Genomic DNA, 27587 nt, shown 5'->3' on the forward strand with positions numbered 1-27587 from the left:
TATAACGGACACAGCCATTGCCTTTAAACTTAGCTCTATTAAAGGACTTAAGGGGTTTACTATAAAAACAATGCAACGTATACTAAACTATTACAACTGTACTATTTAAAGGGACACAAAACATAGAATTAGAGCATAGAATTTTAAACAACTTTCCAATGTACATGTATCATTTGTACATTGGAGCAATTCACTACTGGGAGCTAGTTACACAGAACTGGTAAGCCAATGACTAAAAGCAATTATGTGCAGCCACCAATCAGCCACTAGAATATCGCTGCTCCTAAACCTACCTACATATGCTTTTCGACAAAGGAAACCAAGAGACGAAGCAAATTTGATAATAGAAGTAAATTAGAAAGCCTTTTCAAATTGCATGCACTATCTGTATGATGAATGTTTATGTTTGACTATACTGTCCCTTTAATTACCACAGATATTTAAAAGATTACTGCTTCTGTTATTCTTTCTTTTGGTATTTCTGCATGCTAGCACTACAGAGTTTGCCGTCACTATACAAACTATCAGAACATGACCAAAACTATTTGATATCAATACAGAGTCCACGAGCCATTACTCCTGGGAACTCCACTCCTGACCAACAATTCCCAAAACTTCAAGAGCCCTTAAAAACCTCTCCCACCTTATTGGAAACAAGTCTGACATATAGCCAAGCAAGAAAAGAAGAAAAAGTAGGAACGGATAAGAGCAAGAAAAAACAGAATTTATGCTTACCTGATAAATTACTTTCTCCAACGGTGTGTCCGGTCCACGGCGTCATCCTTACTTGTGGGATATTCTCTTCCCCAACAGGAAATGGCAAAGAGCCCAGCAAAGCTGGTCACATGATCCCTCCTAGGCTCCGCCTTCCCCAGTCCTTCGACCGACGTAAAGGAGGAATATTTGCATAGGAGAAATCATATGATACCGTGGTGACTGTAGTTAGAGAAAATAATTCATCAGACCTGATTAAAAAACCAGGGCGGGCCGTGGACCGGACACACCGTTGGAGAAAGTAATTTATCAGGTAAGCATAAATTCTGTTTTCTCCAACATAGGTGTGTCCGGTCCACAGCGTCATCCTTACTTGTGGGAACCAATACCAAAGCTTTAGGACACGGATGATGGGAGGGAGCAAATCAGGTCACCTAGATGGAAGGCACCACGGTTTGCAAAACCTTTCTCCCAAAAATAGCCTCAGAAGAAGCAAAAGTATCAAATTTGTAAAATTTGGTAAAAGTGTGCAGTGAAGACCAAGTTGCTGCCTTACATATCTGCTCAACAGAAGCCTCGTTCTTGAAGGCCCATGTGGAAGCCACGGCCCTAGTGGAGTGAGCTGTGATTCTTTCAGGAGGCTGCCGTCCGGCAGTCTCATAAGCCAATCGGATGATGCTTTTAAGCCAAAAAGAGAGAGAGGTAGAAGTTGCTTTTTGACCTCTCCTTTTACCAGAATAAACAACAAACAAGGAAGAAGTTTGTCTGAAATCCTTTGTAGCCTCTAAATAGAATTTTAGAGCACGAACTACATCCAAATTGTGTAACAAACGTTCCTTCTTTGAAACTGGATTCGGACACAAAGAAGGCACGACTATCTCCTGGTTAATATTTTTGTTAGAAACAACTGTCGGAAGAAAACCAGGTTTAGTACGCAAAACCACCTTATCTGCATGGAACACCAGATAAGGAGGAGAACACTGCAGAGCAGATAACTCTGAAACTCTTCTAGCAGAAGAAATTGCAACCAAAAACAAAACTTTCCAAGATAATAACTTGATATCAACGGAATGTAGGGGTTCAAACGGAACCCCCTGAAGAACTGAAAGAACTAAATTGAGACTCCAAGGAGGAGTCAAAGGTTTGTAAACAGGCTTGATTCTAACCAGAGCCTGAACAAAAGCTTGGACATCTGGCACAGCCGCCAGCTTTTTGTGAAGTAAAACAGATAAAGCAGAAATCTGTCCCTTCAAAGAACTTGCAGATAATCCTTTCTCCAAACCCTCTTGAAGAAAGGATAGAATCTTAGGAATTTTTATCTTGTTCCATGGGAATCCTTTAGATTCACACCAACAGATATATTTTTTCCATATTTTATGGTAGATTTTTCTAGTTACAGGCTTTCTAGCCTGAACAAGAGTATCAATGACAGAATCTGAGAACCCTCGCTTTGCTAAAATCAAGCGTTCAATCTCCAAGCAGTCAGTTGGAGTGAGGCCAGATTCGGATGTTCGAACGGACCTTGAACAAGAAGGTCCTGTCTCAAAGGTAGCTTCCATGGTGGAGCCGATGACATATTCACCAGATCTGCGTACCAAGTCCTGCGTGGCCACGCAGGAGCTATCAAGATCACCGATACCCTCTCCTGTTTGATCCTGGCTACCAGCCTGGGAATGAGAGGAAACGGTGGGAACACATAAGCTAGGTTGAAGCTCCAAGGTGCTACTAGTGCATCCACTAGAGTCGCCTTGGGATCCCTGGATCTGGACCCGTAGCAAGGAACCTTGAAGTTCTGACGAGACGCCATCAGATCCATGTCTGGAATGCCCCACAATTGAATTATTTGGGCAAAGATTTCCGGATGGAGTTCCCACTCCCCCGGATGAAATGTCTGACGACTCAGAAAATCCGCTTCCCAATTTTCCACTCCTGGGATGTGGATTGCAGACAAGTGGCAGGAGTGAGTCTCCGCCCATTGAATTATTTTGGTCACTTCTTCCATCGCCAGGGAACTCCTTGTTCCCCCCTGATGGTTGATATACGCAACAGTCGTCATGTTGGCTGATTGAAACCTTATGAATTTGGCCTTTGCAAGCTGAGGCCAAGCCTTGAGAGCATTGAATATCGCTCTCAGTTCCAGAATATTTATCGGGAGAAGAGATTCTTCCCGAGACCAAAGACCCTGAGCTTTCAGGGGTTCCCAGACCGCGCCCCAGCCCACCAGACTGGCGTCGGTCGTGACAATGACCCACTCTGGTCTGCGGAAGCTCATCCCTTGTGACAGGTTGTCCAGGGTCAGCCACCAACGGAGTGAATCTCTGGTTCTCTGATCTACTTGTATCGTCGGAGACAAGTCTGTATAATCCCCATTCCACTGACTGAGCATGCACAGTTGTAATGGTCTTAGATGAATTCGCGCAAAAGGAACTATGTCCATTGCCGCGACCATCAAACCTATTACTTCCATGCACTGCGCTATGGAAGGAAGAAGAACAGAATGAAGTACTTGACAAGAGCTTAGAAGTTTTGATTTTCTGGCCTCTGTCAGAAAAATCCTCATTTCTACGGAGTCTATTATTGTTCCCAAGAAGGGAACTCTTGTTGACGGGGATAGAGAACTTTTTTCTACGTTCACTTTCCACCCGTGAGATCTGAGAAAGGCCAGGACAATGTCCGTATGAGCCTTTGCTTGTGGCAGAGACGACGCTTGAATCAGTATGTCGTCCAAGTAAGGTACTACTGCAATGCCCCTTGGTCTTAGCACCGCTAGAAGGGACCCTAGTACCTTTGTGAAAATTCTTGGAGCAGTGGCTAATCCGAATGGAAGTGCCACAAACTGGTAATGCTTGTCCAGAAAGGCGAACCTTAGGAACCGATGATGTTCCTTGTGGATAGGAATATGTAGATACGCATCCTTTAAATCCACCGTGGTCATGAATTGACCTTCCTGGATGGTAGGAAGAATTGTCCGAATGGTTTCCATTTTGAACGATGGAACCTTGAGAAATTTGTTTAGGACCTTGAGATCTAAGATTGGTCTGAATGTTCCCTCTTTTTTGGGAACTATGAACAGATTGGAGTAGAATCCCATCCCTTGTTCTCCTAATGGAACAGGATGAATCACTCCCATTTTTAACAGGTCTTCTACACAATGTAAGAATGCCTGTCTTTTTATGTGGTCTGAAGACAATTGAGACCTGTGGAACCTTCCCCTTGGGGGTAGCTCCTTGAATTCCAGAAGATAACCTTGGGAGACTATTTCTAGCGCCCAAGGATCCAGAACATCTCTTGCCCAAGCCTGAGCGACGAGAGAAAGTCTGCCCCCCACCAGATCCGGTCCCGGATCGGGGGCCAACATCTCATGCTGTCTTGGTAGCAGTGGCAGGTTTCTTGGCCTGCTTACCTTTGTTCCAGCCTTGCATTGGCCTCCAGGCTGGCTTGGTTTGAGAAGTATTACCCTCTTGCTTAGAGGATATAGAACTTGAGGCTGGTCCGTTTCTGCGAAAGGGACGAAAATTTGGTTTATTTTTAGCCTTAAAAGACCTATCCTGAGGAAGGGCGTGGCCCTTACCCCCAGTGATATCTGAAATAATCTCTTTCAAGTCAGGGCCAAACAGCGTTTTCCCCTTGAAAGGTATGTTAAGCAATTTGTTCTTGGAGGACGCATCCGCTGACCAAGACTTTAGCCAAAGCGCTCTGCGCGCCACAATAGCAAACCCTGAATTTTTCGCCGCTAATCTAGCTAATTGCAAAGTGGCGTCTAAAGTAAAAGAGTTAGCCAATTTAAGAGCGTGAACTCTGTCCATAATCTCCTCATAAGAAGAATCTTTATCGAGCGACTTTTCTAGTTCATCGAACCAGAAACACGCTGCTGTAGTGACAGGAACAATGCATGAAATTGGTTGTAGAAGGTAACCTTGCTGAACAAACATCTTTTTAAGCAAACCTTCTAATTTTTTATCCATAGGATCTTTGAAAGCACAACTATCTTCTATAGGGATAGTAGTGCGTTTGTTTAGAGTAGAAACCGCCCCCTCGACCTTGGGGACTGTCTGCCATAAGTCCTTTCTGGGGTCGACCATAGGAAATAATTTCTTAAATATAGGGGGAGGGACAAAAGGTATGCCGGGCCTTTCCCATTCTTTGTTTACAATGTCCGCCACCCGCTTGGGTATAGGAAAAGCTTCGGGGGGCCCCGGGACCTCTAGGAACTTGTCCATCTTACATAATTTCTCTGGAATGACCAAATTCTCACAATCATCCAGAGTAGACAACACCTCCTTAAGCAGAGCGCGGAGATGTTCCAATTTAAATTTGAATGTAATCACATCAGGTTCAGCTTGTTGAGAAATTTTCCCTGAATCTGAAATTTCTCCCTCAGACAAAACCTCCCTGGCCCCCTCAGACTGGTGTAGGGGCATGTCAGAACCATTATCATCAGCGTCCTCATGCTCTTCAGTATTTTCTAAAACAGAGCAGTCGCGTCGCTGATAAGTGGGCATTTTGGCTAAAATGTTTTTGATAGAATTATCCATTACAGCCGTTAATTGTTGCATAGTAAGGAGTATTGGCGCACTAGATGTACTAGGGGCCTCCTGTGTGGGCAAGACTGGTGTAGACGAAGGAGGGGATGATGCAGTACCATGCTTACTCCCCTCACTTGAGGAATCATCTTGGGCATCATTTTCTCTAAATTGTTTGTCACATACATCACATCTATTTAAATGAGAAGGAACCTTGGCTTCCTCACATACAGAACATAGTCTATCTGATAGTTCAGACATGTTAAACAGACATAAACTTGATAACAAAGTACAAAAAACGTTTTAAAATAAAACCGTTACTGTCACTTTAAATTTTAAACTGAACACACTTTATTACTGAATATGTGAAAAAGTATGAAGGAATTGTTCAAAATTCACCAAAATTTCACCAGTGTCATAAAGCTTTAAAAGTATTGCACACCAAATTTGAAAGCTTTAACTCTTAAAATAACGGAACCGGAGCCGTTTTTATATTTAACCCCTATACAGTCCCTGGTATCTGCTTTGCTGAGACCCAACCAAGCCCAGAGGGGAATACGATACCAAATGACGCCTTCAGTAAGCTTTTTCTATGTATCTGAGCTCCTCACACATGCATCTGCATGCCTTGCTTCCCAAAAACAACTGCGCATTAGTGGCGCGAAAATGAGGCTCTGCCTATGATTAGAGAAGGCCCCCAGTGAAAAAGGTGTCCAATACAGTGCCTGCCGTTTCTTTAACATAATTCCCAAGAATAAAATAACTCCTCAAAGCTATAAACTATTAAAAATGCTTATAAATCAATCGTTTTAGCCCAGAAAAATGTCTACCAGTCTTTAAAGCCCTTGTGAAGCCCTTTATTCTTATTTAATAAAAATGGCTTACCGGATCCCATAGGGAAAATGACAGCTTCCAGCATTACCAAGTCTTGTTAGAAATGTGTCATAACTCAAGCAGCAAAAGTCTGCTCACTGTTTCCCCCAACTGAAGTTAATTCCTCTCAACAGTCCTGTGTGGAAACAGCCATCGATTTTAGTAACGGTTGCTAAAATCATTTTCCTCTTACAAACAGAAATCTTCATCTCTTTTCTGTTTCAGAGTAAATAGTACATACCAGCACTATTTTAAAATAACAAACTCTTGATTGAAGAATAAAAACTACATTTAAACACCAAAAAACTCTGAGCCATCTCCGTGGCAAAGAGAATGACTGGGGAAGGCGGAGCCTAGGAGGGATCATGTGACCAGCTTTGCTGGGCTCTTTGCCATTTCCTGTTGGGGAAGAGAATATCCCACAAGTAAGGATGACGCCGTGGACCGGACACACCTATGTTGGAGAAAAGGAGCAGGGAAAGGTGCAAATTTGATCGGCCGCCAGAAAACAAAACAATAAAAAAAATCATCAAAAATCTATCTCTCTTTCATAAAGGTGGTGAGAGTCCATAATCAATTACTCCTGGAAAACTAATACCTAAGCTGTGGTATTTCAATATTTTTATATGAGTCAAAAACATGATATATGTACACAACAATATGCAATGGCCAGAAACAACAGCCTAAAGGACTTTACTACCATAAGCTGCTTCAGAAGAAGCAAAAAACAACAAAATGGTAGAATTTAGTAAAGGTATGTAAGGAAGACCAAGTGGCTGTCTTGCACATTTCATCTACAGAGTCCTCATTCTTAAAAGCCTAGGAAGTAGCAATTGACCTAGTAGAATAAGCAGTAATATGCTTAGGAGGAGACTGTTACGCCTCCAAGTAAGCCTTCTGAATCAAAAGCTATAACTAGGAGGCTAACAAAACTGCTCTAGACTTCTGACCCTTCCTGGAACCGTAAAAATGAACTAACAAACAGGGATGATTGGCTAAAATCCTTAGTGGCCTGCAAATAGTACTTTAAAACGCTGACATCATCTAAATTATGAAGATCCTCTCAGAATTTTTTGGATTAGGACAAATAAAAGGAATAGCAATCTCACAGCTAATATTGTCAGAAGAAGCTATTTTAGGTAAATAAAAAAAATAAAAAACTTATCAAACTTTGTTCTCAAAACCACCTTATCATGATGAAAAACAAGATATGGAGGCTCTCAGGAACGAGCAGACAACTCTGAAGCTATAGCAGAAGAAATGGCCAAAATAAACAGAACCTTTCAGGACAAAAATAGAACAAATTATGCATAGGTTTAAAATGAGGAACCTACAAAACTCTTAAAACCAAATTAAATCACTGGCTTAATCCTGATTAAAGGGACAGTAAACCTCAAAAATAATATGTGCAGAATTATATAACATTATATTAGCCTTATCTGTATAAAACGTAATATTCCCTTTGATTTTTAAGAAACCTCGGCTATTTTACAGACCCGCTCTCTGTGCTCTTCTGAGCGGGTCTGTTTTATTCACACAGTGCATCGGGCCAGCTGTATAGTCATAGCCCGGCCCGACCGCGCCATAACACAAAGTGCAGCTCGCTCCTGCTCTGTCTGACAGCAGGAGCAAGCTGCACTGTGTATAATGGTGCGGTCGGGCCGGGCTGTGACTATACAGCTGGCCCGATGCGCTGTGTGAATAAAACAGACCCGCTCAGAAGAGCACAGAGAGCGGGTCTGTAAAACAGCCGGGTTTTTTAAAAAATCAAAGGGAATATTACGTTTTATACAGATAAGGCTAATATAATGTTATATAATTCTGCACTATGTGCAGAATTATATAACATTATTTTTAAGGTTTACTGACACTTTAACGCCTGAACAAAACTTTGAATATCAGGAAGTTTAGCAATATTCTTGTGAATCAAAACTGAAAGAACAATAATTTGGCCCTTTAAAGAACCAACAGAAAAAACCTTGTCCAAACCATACTGAAGAAACTGAAGAATTCTAGAAACTCTAAAAGAATTCCAGCTAAAACCATTTTCCCCACACCCAAGATATAAAGGTCTTACAAACCTTGTGTTAAATCTTCCTTGTCACAGGTTCACGGGCCTTAATCAAAGTCTCAATAACAGAATAAAAAAAACTTGTTTAGTCTCCAAGCCATCAAGTTGGAAAGAGCCCATGGAGGACAAATAGAGATCTGTATCAGATCTGCAAACCAATTTCTGTGAGATCAACCTAGATTACTGATGATACCTCCTGCTTGATCCTGGCTATCACTCTTAGTAACAGAACAAGAAGAGGAAAAATGTATGCCAGAAGAAACATCCAAGGAGCTACTTGAGCATCTACAAACTCTGCCGGAGGATCCCTGGATCTCACAAACTATCTGAGAAGCTTGTTTTTCAACTGAGAAACCATCAGATTTATTTATGGAATACCCCCAGATTCACAATCTGACTCAAAACATTCAGATGAAGACACCACTCTCCTGGATGAAGATATTGGCGACTGAGAAAATCTGCTTCCCAATTGCTCACTCCTGGAATATGTACTCGAGAGATTGTACAAAACTTGCTCTCTGCCCAAGACAGAATCCAAGACACTTCCCTCATCACCGGGGAACTGCAAGTTCTCCCATTATGTTGGATGTATGCCACTGCTGTAACACTGACTGGAAATGCAGTCTCTCTTTTTAGGAGAGGCCAGGGGACAGGAGGTAAAGGCCATGCCCTACCTCAGGATAAGTCTGTTAAAATGAGGGGTAAACAGAATAATTTTCGTTCCTTTCGGCGCTTTAAAGGAGGACCCCCCACTTCCTCTTCTTCCACAAAGCAGGAAGGGAATTTTACCCAATCTAAGTCAGTCTGGAGACCCAATCAGAACTGGAATAAGGGTAAACAATCCAAAAAGCCCGCTGCTGCTCCTAAGACAGCATGAAGGGGCGGCCCCCGTATCCACCAAGAAAGGGATTGTCTCATTGAAATCTGCAAGAATCTTCTGAGACAACTGAGTGTAATCCCTTCGCCACCGACAAAACATAAAAATCTTAAGAGTTCTCATGTGAAATTGAGCAAAAGGAATTGCATCCAAAGCGACTATCATCAGACCTAATATTACCATACAGAGAGCTACAGGGGGGAAAAGGAACTGAATAAAGATTTGCCTTCTCTGATCTGTCAGATTCCATCTCCATAAGACTTTCTTTATTATCACACCTAAGAACATAACCCTGGATTAAAGAGTACAAGAAATCTTTGGAAAATTGACTCTCCAGCCATGCTTTTGAAAAAACAACAAAGGTCTGTGGGTATGAGATACTGCTAAATGTAAAGATGGGCCTTTACCAAGATATTGTCCAGGTAAGGAACTACCGAAACACCCTGAGCTCTTATTACAGATGAGAGTTCACAGCACCTTTGTAAAAATTCTGGAATACAAACCAAATTGTAGAGCATACAACTGAAAATGCTTGTCCAGGAATGCAAATCTTAGAAATTGATGATGATCCATGAAAATGAAGGGACAAAAGCTTAGACCTATAAAACATGTCAGCTGATCATGATTTCAACCATAAGACTTAGCAAACTCCTCTGAAAACTGCTCATATAAAGCTTCAGTCCAAAGAGTAGAGGCTGCAGCAACACAAGCAATACTAATTGCTGCCATAAAAAAGGAATCCTGCATGCCAAAAAGCTTTTTTGTGAAAATACTCTTTCAATCTATAGGGTCTTTAAAAGACACAATGCCGCGCCCTGCACATTTGCGGGGGGTGTCAATCATCATGATTGTATACGCCTAAAGGCTTGCGCGGAAACAGCAACATACGCTGCTTCTTAAATCAACCCCTTAATATTATTAGGAAAGTGTTCAGTGGATCTAGCTTCTGAGGAACTATTATTCACAGTAATGGGGACAGACTCAGTATGCTCCATTATCTAGAAAAAGAAAAAAAATGGCCTAAAAAAAACAAAAAGAAAATTTATGCTTACCTGATAAATTTGTTTCTTTTTAGACACGATGAGTCCACAGATTTCATCCTTACTTGTGGGATATTCACCTCCTGGTCAGCAGGAGGAGGCAAAGAGCAACACAGCAGAGCTGTATATATAGCTCCTCCCTTCCCTCCCACTCCAGTCATTCGATCGAAGTTAGGAAGAGAAAGGAAAAACCAAGGTGCAGAGGTGTCTGAAGTTTACCAAAATTAATAAGAGAACAGGGCGGGCCGTAGACTCATTGTGTCTAAAAATAAACAAATTTATCAGGTAAGCATAAATTTTCTTTTCTTTTTAAAGACACGACGAGTCCACGTATTTCATCCTTACTTGTGGGATACAATACCAAAGCTAGAGTACACGGATGATAAGGGAGGGACAAGACAGGGAACCTAAACGGAAGGCACCTCTGCTTGAAGAACCTTTCTCCCAAAGCAGCCTCAGCCGAGGCAAAAGTATCAAATTTGTAAAAATTTTTGAAAAAGTGTGAAGAGAAGACCAAGTTGTAGCCTGGCAAATCTGTTCTACAGAAGCTTCATGTTTGGATGCCCATGAGGAAGCAACAGCCCTAGTGGAATGAACTGTAACTCTGTCAGGAGGCTGCTGTCCAGCAGTTTCATATGCAAAACGGATGATACTCTTCAGCTAAAAGAAAGAGTAGTAGCCGTAGTCCTTGACCCTTACGCGTTCCAGAGAAAACGACAAACAAAGAAGACGACTGACGAAAGTCTTTAGTCGCTTTGTAAATAAAAATGTCAGAGCACGAACCACGTCCAAAATGTGCAACAGACGTTCCTTTTGAGAAGGATTAGGACACAAGGAAAGAACAACAATCTCCTGATAAATTTTCTTGTCTGAAAAACCCTACGAAGGAACCCTAGTTTAGTATGTAAAACTACCTTATCCGAATGAAAATAAGGAAAGGCGAATTGTATTGCAATGCCGAAAGCTCAGACACTCTTTGAACTGAAGAAATGGCAACAAGAAATAAAACCTTCCAAGATAATTACTTAATATCTAAGGAATGCATAGGCTCAAACGGAGCCCCTTGAAGAACTTTAAGAACTAAATTCAGACTCCATGGAGGAGCAATTGGTTTAAACACAGGCCTGATTCTAACCAAAGCCTGACAAAAGGATTGAACATCTGGGACATCCGGCAGACGTTAGTGTAACAAAATAGATAAGACAGAGATCTGACCGTTAAGGGAACTTGCTGATAAACCCTTCTCCAATCCTTCTTGGAGAAAGGACAAAATTCTGGGAATCCTAACTCTACTTCATGAGTAGCCCTTGGATTCACACCAATAAAGATATTTACGCCATATCTTATGGAAAATCTTTCTAGTCACAGATTTACGAGCCTGGATCATGGTCTCTATGACTGAATCAGAAAACCCTCGCTTGGATAGAATTAAGCATTCAATCTCCAAGCAGTCAGCTTCAGAAACACTAAATTTGGGTGAAGAAAGACCCTTGAATGAGAAGGTCCTTCCTCAACAGAAGTCTCCAAGGTGGCAGAGATGACATGTCCACCAGATCTGCATACCAAATCCTGTGAGGCCACACAGGAGCAATGAGAAGCACTGATGCCCTCTCCTGTTTGATTCAAGCAATGACTCGAGAAAGAAGCGCAAACGGAGGAAATAGGTATACTAGAATGAAGTCCCAAGGAACCGCCAGGGCATCTACCAGGTCCGCCTGGTTGGCCCTGGACCTCGACCCGTAGCTCAGGAGCTTTACATACTGTCAAGATGACATGAGATCTAACTCCGGCTGACCCCATTTGCGAATCAGACGGGAGAACACTTCCGGATGGAGTTCCCACACCCCTGGATGAAAGGTCTGTCCGCTGTTGTTTATAGGAAGAACAGACTCTGAGTCCAAGTCCCTGAGCCCTTAGAGAGCCCAAGACAGTTTCCCACCCTAAAAGGCTGGCATCTGTTGTCACAATCACCCAAGAGAGTCTGCAAAAGCAGGTTCCATGGGAAAGATGATCCAGAGACAACCGCCATTGTAGATTTAGCTGAGGAGACAAGTCTGCATAATTCCCGTTCCATTGCCTGAGCATGCTTAGCTGCAGAGGTCTGAGATGGAAACGAGCAAACGGAATGATATCCATTGCCGATAACTTCCATGCACTGAGTCACTGACGGCCGATGAGAGAACTGAAGGGCTAGACAAGTATCGATAATCTTCGATCTCCTGACTTCTGTCAGAAAGATCTTCATGGATAGGGAATCTATGATGGTTCCCAAGAAAGTAATCCTTGTACTTGGAGTCAAGGAACCTATTCCCAAATTTATCTTCCACCCGTGAGTTCTTAGGAAGGTAACACCAGGTCGGTATGGGATCTTGCTTGTTGAAAAGATGGCGCCTGAACTAGGTCTTGTGGTCGGAGAACCACCAGGAGAGACCCCAGAACCATGTTAAATATTCTTAGAGTTGTGGCCAGACCGAAAAGGCAGAGCCACAAACCGGAAGTGCTAGTCCTGGAAGGCAAACCTTAGGAACTTGTGATGATCCCTGTGAATGGGAACATGTAGATACGCGTCCTTTAAATTCATAAATTGACCCCTTTGGATCAATGGGAGAATGGAACGTATAGTTTCCATCCTAAAGGACGGAACTCTGAGAAATTTGTTTAGACTCTTAAGATCTAAAATTGGTCTGAAGGTTCCCTCCTTTTTTAGGGCCACAAACCGGTTTGAATAAAAAACCCGGACCTTGTCCCTGTACTGGGACGGGAACAATCACTCCCATGATAGAGAGGTCTTTTACACAATGTAAGAACGCCTCTTACTTTATCTGGTCTGCAGATAATCTTGAAAATAGAAAGCTGCTTCTGGGAGGAAAACTTTTGAACTCCAATTTGTATCCCTGGGACACTCTCTCTATTGCCCAGGGATCATAAACGTCCAGAACCCAGTTAGGAACAAAGAAGGATAGTCTGCCCCCTACCAGATCTGGACCCGGACTGGGGGCATGCCCTTCATGCAGTCTTGGAATCAGCAGCAGGCTTCTTGGACTGTTTGGCCTTGTGCCAAGACTGATTGTGTCTCCATGCAGGCTTGAATTGTTCCTGCTTAGAGGAGGAAGAGGAAGAAATTCCCTTGAAATTTCGAAAAATATTTTGTGGTCCCTTTTGCTTGTTTCTCTTATCCTGAGGGAGTAGATAACCCTTACCTCCCGCTATATCAGAAATAATTTCCGTCAATCCGGGGCCAAACAAGGTCTTCCCCTGGTAAGGAAAGTCTAGTAACTCAGACTTAGATGACACATCCGCAGACCAAAGTTTTAACCATAGGGCTCTGCGGGCTAGGACAGAGAAACCTGAATTGTTAGCTGCCAGTTTGATGAGCTGAAGAGAAGCGTCTGTAATGAAGGAAGTAGCTAGCTTCAGAGCTTTTATCCTGTCTTGGATCTCCTCCAAGAGAGTTTCGGTCCTGAGAGACTCAGATAGATCATCAAACCAGTATGCTGCCGCACCTGTGACGGTAGCAATGCACGCAGCAGGCTGTAATAGCAGACCCTGGTGAACATAAATCTTCTTAAGTAGACCCTCTAACTTTTTAGCCATAGGATCTTTGAAAGAACAACTGTCCTCTATGGGAATAGTAGTTCCCTTGGCTAAGGTGGGAACAGGCCCTTCCACCTTAGGAACAGCCTGCCAAGCCTCATTGAAGGCATCAGCTATGGAAACATCTTCTTAAAGATAGGTGAGGGAAAAAGGGGATCCCTGATCTCTCCCATTCTGCAGCAACGATCTCTGAAGCTCGCTTTGGAACAGGAAATATACGTCTGAGTAAGGAGTAGTTTTTAAATATTTGTCCAGTTTACTAGACTTTAAAGTGGCCACCACTACTGTGGCTTTTTCCTTAGTAATGATTTCAGTAGCTATTTTAGGGATTGGAAATACATCAGTATAGGAAGGAACCTCAAAATATTTGTCCAGGTTACTAGACTGCTGAGGGACAACCACCACTGTGGAGTCCCTATCGTCCAAGGTAAACAAAACCTCCCTAAGGAGCAGACGAAGGTGTTCTTGCTTAAATCTGTAAGATACCACCTCTGAATCTGTCAGGGGTAATCAACCCTCTGAATCTGAAATTTCTCTTTCAGGAGCTACTGCAGCAGCCTCCTCTTCTGGTCGCTGTGAGGAGATGTCTGAAATTGCGACAATGACGTCCGATACCTCGCTTACTGAATATCTGGCCCTTCTCTTACGCTTACCCTGTAGCATAGGAAAGGCCGACAAGGCATCAGAAATAGTTAAAGACATAAGAGAGGCTATGTCTTGTAATGAAATCCCGAAGGGACTATAGCGGAACTGCAGGGCACTGCTTGTGAGGACGGTACAATTTGGGACGTTTGAGGAGAAAGCTGCGGCATAAATTGACCTTCAACATTAGACTCTTGGACAACATCTGCCTTAGAAGAGATTGGCTCTGAAATTTTTTTTTTATTTTTTCTCTCTCTATAACAAAGTCCTTTGCATACATGAAGGACATAAAGGGATTTGTGGTTCCACATTAGTATCAAAACAAAGCACAGGTGACATCTTGTAGGTCTCCTTGGACCATGCTTGCACACAATTTTTCAATATCCAAATAAAAATGGACAAATTAGACAGAAAAATTTAAATGCAAAAAAAAAAACGTTACTGTCTCTTTAAATTTAAAACAGTTCTTTTTCTTTTTTGCTGCAAAAATGTGAAATTATTGCAAGCGTTTTCAATTCTCTTATGAAGAAAATAATAATCCCAGCACCTCAGCACTGAGAAATAAAGCAAAACAATCCGTAACAAATCCGTGTCTGCACTAGAAAAACATGACTATCATGCTATTCCAGAGCAGACCGGGAAACGGCGCACTTAGTCAGGTCCTGAGAGCGCTACTGAAAGGCGCCAAAGTACCGGAAAAGACCGCCCATCGTGGGCTTGTCCTACACATACACTGTGAAACCACCGGAGCCTAAATAAACAATCCTCTAGCAAAGTACTGCTTTCTGTAGCCCCAGTGCCTTGTTCCTTACACTGCCCAATATAACTTTCTGGCCAGAAAGTATTCGTGTCCCCACATAAAGTACTATTCAATAAAATAAGCCCTTTATTTCTGTCTTATTTGTGCTGAAAAATAAACCTGAGTTCTTAATCCTAGAATGTAAGGCAGCACTTACCTTGTCTTCTGCCTGGCAGTAAAGGCAGCTCTCAGGTTTGAGAGGTCCTATCCCTCACATCGACCTGAGGAAAAACGAAATGCTGAGTGAACCACTACCTCAGACTGAAGGATTAGGGCAGCAAATAAGTTCTGGGAGGCGCAGTGAGAATTATGTCCCACAAGTGCCCATTGCTTTAAAGCCACCAAAAGCTCTACTGTAGATACTGATATGGACTACGGCTACACCATAGAATAAAGCAGCACACTCTGGCACTACTTTTAAAATAATAAACTCTTGATTGAAGAATATTTTCTAACACCTCACTTTACCTCTTCCTATCACTAATGTAGGCAAAGAGAATGACTGGGGTGGGAGGGAAGGGAGGAGCTATATATACAGCTCTGCTGTGGTGCTCTTTGCCTCCTCCTGCTGACCAGGAAGTGAATATCCCACAAGTAAGGATGAAATCTGTGGACTCATCGTGTCTTTAAAAAGAAATAAGGAATAATGGCAGGAAAAGTATAAAATCTTACACACAAAAAACAAGCTCTTAGCAGAATTGAAAATCTTACCCCCTCCACAGAATATGAATAATAATAATAAAAATGAAACAGGGGAAGGAGCATTAAACCTCCATCCAGCTCCACAAAAGAAATTACACCCTATTTCCAGGTTGACTGACAGGAAACATAAAAAAAACCCACTCAACGATTTAAAAGGTATGTTCCGAGACTTACAATATTCTTTAGATTCCAGTCAAAAAGGATATTTTTAAAACACATATTACACCCCAAGGGAAAGACTTTATGAATGTTTTAAAATTAAAACATACTGACAGAAAAGTTAATATCTTGACTCAAATCTCTATGTAGCTTGACAACAACAATTGGAGCATTACGTAAGGCCTAGCCAGAAATTCCAAAGCTTGAAACCTTAAATTAATCTGTATTAGATTCTTCCTCTGTTTTATTCAGGAATGCAAAAAAGGAGAGAAGCTTGAGAGTTTAGAGGAATAGTGCTATGTATATCACAAGCCAATATGTGGATAATTTGTATGTGTGATTTTATTTTCAGTTATCTTGGTAGAGCCTAGTAGCATTCACAATGAATATTTTTAAAGCAGCAACACAGGAAACAAGACAAGTATTCTGCAAAAGTAGAAACTTTATTTAAGATGAAAAAACACAAAAAGAAACATTTCTTCCACACTTAACTTGTATCTGTAATGTTCCATAAATGTCTCAGCAGACATACTCATCCAAAGTGTAATAATTCGTAAATGTGTGAAAAGACACTGCATTGTTTTACACAAATCTTCAAAAGAGATTTCTGCTTAGTAGAGTCTATCTTTATTGAATGAGCTCGAAATTGTAAACTTAATCTCAAAATTGTAGTCAGGGATTACTAGCATTCTATAAAGTGTTCTTTTCAGTGTATATGCAAAGACATCTTGTCGCATCAATGATTTATAGGTTCTTCACGTCAATATTTTTTTTCTTTTATTAGGACAAGATGAGCGAAGACGAAGAGGCACAAGATTCAGAGACTATATAAGCAAAAGTTCAGTAACGGGCCAAAGAAACACCCAGTCCCAGCAGCACCACAGATAAGGAAAGATACAGCGTGTAACAAGCTACTCATTTAGCTGAATAATAATCAAAAGAAATATTGTCCTGTAATGGTTAAAAAAGAGGGATCATCAAAGCGTCATGGATCAAAACAAATAGTCAATTGGAAGTACCAAGGACATATTTTTGCTATGGATATTGGTTGCAGCTTAAGAAAAATGTTGCACCAATAGTCTTTGAGCAATTTAACTTCAGTAATAGCTGATAAGTCTAAATTGTGTACTTTTAGGCAAGGGTGAGGGCTATTATGTTTATTTTATTTAAACATTTAAGTACTTGAGATAAAGGGACTGCAATAGTAGAAAGAAGAAGGTCTGGACCATGAATGTAGGTGCAGAGTACAGGGTTTGATCAAATACTTTCTTACTGTAACAAGGAAACACGAATATCTTTGGTAAGTAGGCCAGAATTGCCACCACTGTCTCTAACTTGTCCTCCTGAATTTGCTAAAGAAAAACAGAATTTATGTTTACCTGATAAATTTCTTTCTCCAACGGTGTGTCCGGTCCACGGCGTCATCCTTACTTGTGGGATATTCTCTTCCCCAACAGGAAATGGCAAAGAGCCCAGCAAAGCTGGTCACATGATCCCTCCTAGGCTCCGCCTACCCCAGTCATTCGACCGACGTTAAGGAGGAATATTTGCATAGGAGAAACCATATGGTACCGTGGTGACTGTAGTTAAAGAAAATAAATTATCAGACCTGATTAAAAAACCAGGGCGGGCCGTGGACCGGACACACCGTTGGAGAAAGAAATTTATCAGGTAAACATAAATTCTGTTTTCTCCAACATAGGTGTGTCCGGTCCACGGCGTCATCCTTACTTGTGGGAACCAATACCAAAGCTTTAGGACACGGATGAAGGGAGGGAGCAAATCAGGTCACCTAAATGGAAGGCACCACGGCTTGCAAAACCTTTCTCCCAAAAATAGCCTCAGAAGAAGCAAAAGTATCAAACTTGTAAAATTTGGTAAAAGTGTGCAGTGAAGACCAAGTCGCTGCCCTACATATCTGATCAACAGAAGCCTCGTTCTTGAAGGCCCATGTGGAAGCCACAGCCCTAGTGGAATGAGCTGTGATTCTTTCGGGAGGCTGCCGTCCGGCAGTCTCGTAAGCCAATCTGATGATGCTTTTAATCCAAAAAGAGAGAGAGGTAGAAGTTGCTTTTTGACCTCTCCTTTTACCTGAATAAACAACAAACAAGGAAGATGTTTGTCTAAAATCCTTTGTAGCATCTAAATAGAATTTTAGAGCGCGAACAACATCCAAATTGTGCAACAAACGTTCCTTCTTTGAAACTGGTTTTGGACACAGAGAAGGTACGATAATCTCCTGGTTAATGTTTTTGTTAGAAACAACTTTTGGAAGAAAACCAGGTTTAGTACGTAAAACCACCTTATCTGCATGGAACACCAGATAAGGAGGAGAACACTGCAGAGCAGATAATTCTGAGACTCTTCTAGCAGAAGAAATCGCAACTAAAAACAAAACTTTCCAAGATAATAACTTAATATCAACGGAATGTAAGGGTTCAAACGGAACCCCCTGAAGAACTGAAAGAACTAAATTGAGACTCCAAGGAGGAGTCAAAGGTTTGTAAACAGGCTTGATTCTAACCAGAGCCTGAACAAAGGCTTGAACATCTGGCACAGCTGCCAGCTTTTTGTGAAGTAATACCGACAAGGCAGAAATCTGTCCCTTCAGGGAACTTGCAGATAATCCTTTTTCCAATCCTTCTTGAAGGAAGGATAGAATCCTAGGAATCTTAACCTTGTCCCAAGGGAATCCTTTCAGATTCACACCAACAGATATATTTTTTCCAAATTTTGTGGTAAATCTTTCTAGTTACAGGCTTTCTGGCCTGAACAAGAGTATCGATAACAGAATCTGAGAATCCTCGCTTCGATAAAATCAAGCGTTCAATCTCCAAGCAGTCAGCTGGAGTGAAACCAGATTCGGATGTTCGAACGGACCCTGAACAAGAAGGTCTCGTTTCAAAGGTAGCTTCCAAGGTGGAGCCGATGACATATTCACCAGATCTGCATACCAAGTCCTGCGTGGCCACGCAGGAGCTATCAAGATCACCGACGCCCTCTCCTGATTGATCCTGGCTACCAGCCTGGGGATGAGAGGAAATGGCGGGAACACATAAGCTAGTTTGAAGGTCCAAGGTGCTACTAGTGCATCCACTAGAGCCGCCTTGGGATCCCTGGATCTGGCCCCGTAGCAAGGAACTTTGAAGTTCTGACGAGAGGCCATCAGATCCATGTCTGGAATGCCCCACAGGTGAGTGACTTGGGCAAAGATTTCCGGATGGAGTTCCCACTCCCCCGGATGCAATGTCTGACGACTCAGAAAATCCGCTTCCCAATTTTCCACTCCTGGGATGTGGATAGCAGACAGGTGGCAGGAGTGAGACTCCGCCCATAGAATGATTTTGGTCACTTCTTCCATCGCTAGGGAACTCCTTGTTCCCCCCTGATGGTTGATGTACGCAACAGTTGTCATGTTGTCTGATTGAAACCGTATGAACTTGGTCCTCGCTAGCCGAGGCCAGGCCTTGAGAGCATTGAATATCGCTCTCAGTTCCAGAATATTTATCGGTAGAAGAGATTCTTCCCGAGACCAAAGACCCTGAGCTTTCAGGGATCCCCAGACCGCGCCCCAGCCCATCAGACTGGCGTCGGTCGTGACAATGACCCACTCTGGTCTGCGGAACATCATCCCTTGAGACAGATTGTCCAGGGACAGCCACCAACGGAGTGAGTCTCTGGTCCTCTGATTTACTTGTATCTTCGGAGACAAGTCTGTATAGTCCCCATTCCACTGACTGAGCATGCACAGTTGTAATGGTCTTAGATGAATGCGCGCAAAAGGAACTATGTCCATCGCCGCTACCATCAACCCGATCACTTCCATGCACTGAGCTATGGAAGGAAGAGGAACGGAATGAAGTATCCGACAAGAGTCTAGAAGTTTTGTTTTTCTGGCCTCTGTTAGAAAGATCCTCATTTCTAAGGAGTCTATAATTGTTCCCAAGAAGGGAACCCTTGTTGACGGGGATAGAGAACTCTTTTCCACGTTCACTTTCCAGCCGTGAGATCTGAGAAAGGCCAGGACAATGTCCGTGTGAGCCTTTGCTTGAGGAAGGGACGACGCTTGAATCAGAATGTCGTCCAGGTAAGGTACTACTGCAATGCCCCTTGGTCTTAGCACCGCTAGAGGGGACCCTAGTACCTTTGTGAAAATCCTTGGAGCAGTGGCTAATCCGAAAGGAAGCGCCACGAACTGGTAATGTTTGTCCAGGAATGCGAACCTTAGGAACCGATGATGTTCCTTGTGGATAGGAATATGTAGATACGCATCCTTTAAATCCACCGTGGTCATGAATTGACCCTCCTGGATGGAAGGAAGAATAGTTCGAATGGTTTCCATCTTGAAAGATGGAACCTTGAGAAACTTGTTTAAGATCTTGAGATCTAAGATTGGTCTGAACGTTCCCTCTTTTTTGGGAACTATGAACAGATTGGAGTAGAACCCCATCCCTTGTTCTCTTAATGGAACAGGATGAATCACTCCCATTTTTAACAGGTCTTCTACACAATGTAAGAACGCCTGTCTTTTTATGTGGTCAGAAGACAACTGAGACCTGTGGAACCTCCCCCTTGGGGGAAGTCCCTTGAATTCCAGAAGATAACCCTGGGAGACTATTTCTAGCGCCCAAGGATCCAGAACATCTCTTGCCCAAGCCTGAGCGAAGAGAGAGAGTCTGCCCCCCACCAGATCCGGTCCCGGATCGGGGGCCAATATTTCATGCTGTCTTGGTAGCAGTGGCAGGCTTCTTGGCCTGCTTTCCCTTGTTCCAGCCTTGCATTGGTCTCCAAGCTGGCTTGGCTTGAGAAGTATTACCCTCTTGCTTAGAGGACGTAGCACTTTGGGCTGGTCCGTTTTTACGAAAGGGACGAAAATTAGGTCTATTTTTCGCCTTGAAAGGCCGATCCTGAGGAAGGGCGTGGCCCTTACCCCCAGTGATATCCGAGATAATCTCTTTCAAGTCAGGGCCAAACAGCGTTTTCCCCTTGAAAGGAATGTTTAGTAGCTTGTTCTTGGAAGACGCATCAGCCGACCAAGATTTCACCAAAGCGCTCTGCGCGCCACAATAGCAAACCCAGAATTCTTAGCCGCTAACCTAGCCAATTGCAAAGTGGCGTCTAGGGTGAAAGAATTAGCCAATTTGAGAGCATTGATTCTGTCCATAATCTCCTCATAAGGAGGAGAATCACTATCGAGCGCCTTTATCAGCTCATCAAACCAGAAACATGCGGCTGTAGTGACAGGGACAATGCATGAAATTGGTTGTAGAAGGTAACCCTGCTGAACAAACATCTTTTTAAGCAAACCTTCTAATTTTTTATCCATAGGATCTTTGAAAGCACAACTATCCTCTACGGGTATAGTGGTGCGTTTGTTTAAAGTAGAAACCGCTCCCTCGACCTTGGGGACTGTCTGCCATAAGTCCTTTCTGGGGTCGACCATAGGAAACAATTTTTTAAATATGGGGGGAGGGACGAAAGGAATACCGGGCCTTTCCCATTCTTTATTAACAATGTCCGCCACCCGCTTGGGTATAGGAAAAGCTTCTGGGAGCTCCGGCACCTCTAGGAACTTGTCCATTTTACATAGTTTCTCTGGGATGACCAACTTTTCACAATCATCCAGAGTGGATAATACCTCCTTAAGCAGAATGCGGAGATGTTCCAACTTAAATTTAAATGCAATTACATCAGGTTCAGCCTGTTGAGAAATGTTCCCTGAATCAGTAATTTCTCCCTCAGACAAAACCTCCCTGGCCCCCTCAGATTGGGTTAGGGGCCCTTCAGAGATATTAATATCAGCGTCGTCATGCTCTTCAGTAACTAAAACAGAGCAGCCACGCTTACGCTGACAAGGGTTCATTTTGGCTAAAATGTTTTTGACAGAATTATCCATTACAGCCGTTAATTGTTGCATAGTAAGGAGAATTGGCGCGCTAGATGTACTAGGGGCCTCCTGAGTGGGCAAGACTCGTGTAGACGAAGGAGGGAATGATGCAGTACCATGCTTACTCCCCTCACTTGAGGAATCATCTTGGGCATCATTGTCATTATCACATAAATCACATTTATTTAAATGAACAGGAATTCTGGCTTCCCCACATTCAGAACACAGTCTATCTGGTAGTTCAGACATGTTAAACAGGCATAAACTTGATAATAAAGTACAAAAAACGTTTTAAAATAAAACCGTTACTGTCACTTTAAATTTTAAACTGAACACACTTTATTACTGCAATTGCGAAAAAACATGAAGGAATTGTACAAAATTCACCAAATTTTCACCACAGTGTCTTAAAGCCTTAAAAGTATTGCACACCAAATTTGGAAGCTTTAACCCTTAAAATAACGGAACCGGAGCCGTTTTAACACTTTAACCCCTTTACAGTCCCTGGTATCTGCTTTGCTGAGACCCAACCAAACCCAAAGGGGAATACGATACCAAATGACGCCTTCAGAAAGTCTTTTCTAAGTATCAGAGCTCCTCTCACATGCAACTGCATGCCATGCCTCTCAAAAACAAGTGCGCCACACCGGCGCGAAAATGAGGCTCTGCTTATGCTTTGGGAAAGCCCCAGAGAAATAAGGTGTCTAATACAGTGCCTGCCGATATTATAATATCAATATACCCAGATAAAATGATTCCTCAAGGCTAAATATGTTTTAAAATTGAATCGATTTAGCCCAGAAAAGTCTACAATCTTAATAAGCCCTTGTGAAGCCCTTATTTACCATCGTAATAAAAATGGCTTACCGGATCCCATAGGGAAAAATGACAGCTTCCAGCATTACATCGTCTTGTTAGAATGTGTCATACCTCAAGCAGCAAGAGACTGCACACTGTTCCCCCAACTGAAGTTAATTGCTCTCAACAGTCCTGTGTGGAACAGCCATGGATTTTAGTTACGGTGCTAAAATCATTTTCCTCATACAAACAGAAATCTTCATCTCTTTTCTGTTTCTGAGTAAATAGTACATACCAGCACTATTTTAAAATAACAAACTCTTGATTGAATAATAAAAACTACAGTTAAACACTAAAAAACTCTAAGCCATCTCCGTGGAGATGTTGCCTGTACAACGGCAAAGAGAATGACTGGGGTAGGCGGAGCCTAGGAGGGATCATGTGACCAGCTTTGCTGGGCTCTTTGCCATTTCCTGTTGGGGAAGAGAATATCCCACAAGTAAGGATGACGCCGTGGACCGGACACACCTATGTTGGAGAAATGAAGAATAAGAAATAGAGGGTACACATAAGTCAGTTGGAAATAACATTTTATTTTGAACATATTCCAGTGCATATGCATCCGGGACGGAAAAACACTTCTCCAAGTAATGATTATTCTTTGGGGCCCTCAGACCTAGAGCAGGTGGTTCCCCAACACTGAGTCAGCTGTTGAAAGTCTACAGAAATCTACTTGACATTTACCCATACCGGACAGATGGACTGCAGTAATATTTCAAATACTGTATTGTATATATTTCTGCTCAGTGTATAATCTCTTTGGCTTCCTGCATCAGTGAACTGCTACAAACCTTCTATCCTTACCCCTATACTCAAACACATTTTCAACCTCACCCTCAACACCGGTATATTTCCCTCATCTCTGAAACATGCAATGGTCACACCTATCCTCAAAAACCTTCTCTTAATCCAACCTCCCCATCCAACTACCGCCCTATTTCCCTACTTTCTCTTGCCTCAAAACTTCTCGAAAAGCTAGTATATGCACGCCTATCCCATTTCCTTACATTAAACTCCCTCCTTGACCCACTTCAATCTGGATTTTGTCCCCATCACTCCACAGAGATAGCAATTGTTAAGGTTACCAATGATCTACTTACAGCAAAATCAAAAGGTCACTTCTCTATGCTTATCCTCCTTGATCTGTCCGCAGCCTTTGATACTGTCGACCACCCTCTTTTGCTCCAAACCCTCCAATCCTTCGGCATTTGTGACACAGCTCTCTTGTGGTTCTCTTCCTACCTGTCAAAACATACCTTTAGTGTAGCCTTATCTGGGGACTCCTCTGCCCCGTCACCACTTTTTGTTGGGGTACCGCAAGGCTCTGTCCTCAGTCCCCTTCTCTTCTCAACCTACACATCATCATTAGGTTCCCTAATAAAGTCCCACGGGTTCCAATATCATTTGTATGCCGATGACACCCAAATCTACTTCTCTGCACCAGACCTATCTCCTTCCTTGCTAAGCCATGTCACTGTCTCTCACACATCTCTTTCTGGATGTCCTCTCACTACCTAAAGCTAAATCTCTCCAAAACTGAGCTCCTTATTTTCCCCCCTTCATCCAAAATCTCCACCCCCAATCTCTCTATAACTGTCGACAACTCCATCATTACCCCTACCCTGCATGCCCGATGTCTTGGGGTCACACAATCTTTCTTTCACTCTTCACATTCAGTCCTTGGCTGAATCCTGCCGCTTCCATCTTAAAAACATCTCTAAAATTAGACATTTCCTTACACAAGACAAAACTAAGATTTGAATCTACTCTCTCATCCTTTCCCGTATCGATTACTGCAACTCCATCCTCTCTGCTCTCCCTAGCTGCCGCCTAGCTCCTTTACAATCCATAATGCCAGGCTCATCTTCCTTACACGTCGCTCTTCATCTGCTGCACCTCTCTGCCAATCCCTTCACTGGCTTCCTCTTGCCTCCAGGATTTAACACAAAATTCTCACTCTGACATACAAAGCCCTCAACGCCACTGCTCCCCCCTACATCTTAGACCTTGTCTCCAGATACTCTCCCTCCCATCCCCTTCGCTCTGCTCATGACCTCCTACTCTTCTCCTCTCTTGTTACTTCCTCACACACTTGTTTACAGGACATCTCCAGATTGGCTCCCATCTTATGGAACATTACCTTGCTCCGCAAGACTTTCCCCTAGTTTTGAAAGCTTCAAGCGCTCCCTAAAGACTCTACTGTTCAGGGATGCATACAACCTACACTAACCTTTCTTTAAACCAGTTCCTCTCCTCCATTGCTATCCCCTTGAACCCCTTAGCATGTAAACCTAAGAGCCATGCTGTAGATCACATTCTTTAAAGCGGACTACAATAGTGCGACTCTTGGCAGGGCCCTCTACCCGTCTGATCCCTATTAATGTTTCCTTGTATTCCGCCTATGTTTATAGCGCTGCAGAATCTGTTGGTGCTCTACAAATAACCGATAATAATAATAATAATAATAAAGTGCTAATGACAACTCGCTTGTGGTTCAACAGCATAGTATGAGATAATTCTGCAGCGTCGCTCCCAAGACTAGGATGCTGGAATCTGAGAATCCATCGGTAAAATGCCTTCCTGGAGTTTTTACTGTGTGATTCCCGAGGACAATGTTTACTTTACTTTCTGAGGAATTTAGTATTAGGCAGATAGTTTCATCTTGCAATGCCAATAGAAAGACAAATTGAATTGGACGTATCATCCACCTGTATCAGAGCAGTAGCTAAGGACAACATCCCTAATAGATTTATCCAGGAACTGTTGGTCTGTGAAGAGACCAGATATCCTGCACACACTGGATCAGACTGGTTACTTTTTCTTGTGGCGCCATTAGTCCATTAAGCTGTGGCGTATTACCCAGTAAAGCCTCTGTTAACCAACCTGTCATAAGGACATGAACAGAGGGAAGAAAATATACCTGTCAGAGCTACCGAGAGGGTATTGCTCTGGTCTGTTATCCTGGAGGTAGGAACTAGCATCTATGTCAGTGAAGAAAAACAAATAACCCACTAACTTAAAAGTACATTCTAGAGCAACAATTGCATGCTCCAATTCATTACAGCATGCAATTTGTGCACTATTGATGCAAAGAGGTCATACATATAGGGGGCCGATCACAATCCTTTAGAAAAGTTTATATAGTGACTTTCCTATTACATTTGCCATTTAAAGTCTGTGGAGATTTTTGTAGATAAATCATTAGATAAACGTTTATACCGTATTGTGATCGACCCCATAGTTATAGTCTTGGTCCCTTGCTGCAAGGAAATTGCCAGTTGCAGTCACATGACCCTGGCAATCATGAGCTTTTTACAGCTCGGCTTGAACAGCACTTGCAGCTCCGAGTGAGACTTTTAACTATGTATTTAACAATTTTTGAGGGGGTTAAACACAGAGTTTGAGCACAAAGGTTGAATGTTCTAATGAATTAAAGCATATAATATTTAACCTTAAATAACCCTTTAAGGAAATGTACTGTGATCTAATTACACTTTAAAGAGTAGATGTTAATTTGACACCCTTCTTGTATATTTATTATTTTTAGATTGTTAAACTTACAGGAATAGTAAGCGTTCCTGCAGCTGTAAGATAACAAGGTAACCTGAGACTATGGTGACCCAACAAGAATTACCTAGGTAGAAATTCATCTGCAAACGGTAGTTGTACCTTTGTAGCTTTAGAAGAAAAAACATTTACTGAGGGCAAATAACGTACAATAAATTCATTTAATAGGCTTAATTAGGTAATAGCTGTGTCCTCTTTAATAATAAATATAATAATAATAGAAATGTGCACAATGACAAAACAAAACAGGCACAACCTTTATTATGAATTCCAAGTGCATACACCAAAATGAAAATGCCAGCACACAATGCAAGACAGGGGCTGGATAATGTTTCAAACAATGCTGATTACAAACCACATACTATTTTAATTAGGATGGTTGAAAAAAGACAATTTTCTATTAGAGAATTAAACTGGTTTATTATTTTTCCTAGAATAATAATGTATATACAATGTATTTTTACCTAAAAAACTACCTTATTATATACACAATAGCTACAGGGGCCTTTGTTCTAAAGGTTTTAAACAACTATGGCAGCGAAGCGGCATACACTGTATCCACAGAGCTTTTATCCTACACACAGATATGTTCTGCACTTTAAATTAATTTAAATAATGGAATTGAATGTTTTAGTATATTTATTTACTTAGCTTTTTATTTTTAAGCAATCTTAAGTTATCTAAAATTATCAAACTGCTATATTAAAGAATGCACCAATGGGTTAAGGTGTGATTATGTAAGAGTGTGCGTAAATTTAAACTAAAAAAAACATAATTTATGTAATTACTTACCTGATAAATTCATTTCTTTCATATTGGCAAGAGTCCATGAGCTAGTGACTTATGGTATGGGATATACAATCCTACCAGGAGGGGCAAAGTTTCCCAAACCTCAAAATGCCTATAAATACACACCTCACCACACCCACAATTCAGTTTAACGAATAGATAAGTAGTGGGGTGATAAAGAAAGGCGTAAAAAGCATCAACAAAGGAATTTGGAAATAATTGTGCTTTATACAAAAAAATGATAACCACCATAAAAAAGGGTGGGCCTCATGGACTCTTGCCAATATGAAAGAAATGAATTTATCAGGTAAGTTCTTACATAAATTATGTTTTCTTTCATGTAATTGGCAAGAGACCATGAGCTAGTGACGTATGGGATAGCAAGACCCAAGATGTGGAACTCCACGCAAGAGTGACTAGAGTGAGAGGGATAAAAATAAACAACAGCCATTTTCCGCTGAAAAAATAATCCACAACCCAAAATATAAGTTT

At 42.0% G+C, this 27587-nt stretch overlaps 1 protein-coding gene across 14 annotated transcripts in view; it reads right to left on the reverse strand.

Annotated features, from left to right (window-relative positions):
• Nucleotides 1-27587, reverse strand: part of DOCK7 (dedicator of cytokinesis 7) — a 695569-nt gene that overhangs the window by 318970 nt on the left and 349012 nt on the right. The window lies entirely within an intron of this gene.

The sequence above is a fragment of the Bombina bombina genome, chromosome 10 (genome assembly GCF_027579735.1).
Source record: "Bombina bombina isolate aBomBom1 chromosome 10, aBomBom1.pri, whole genome shotgun sequence".
NCBI lineage: Eukaryota > Metazoa > Chordata > Amphibia > Anura > Bombinatoridae > Bombina > Bombina bombina.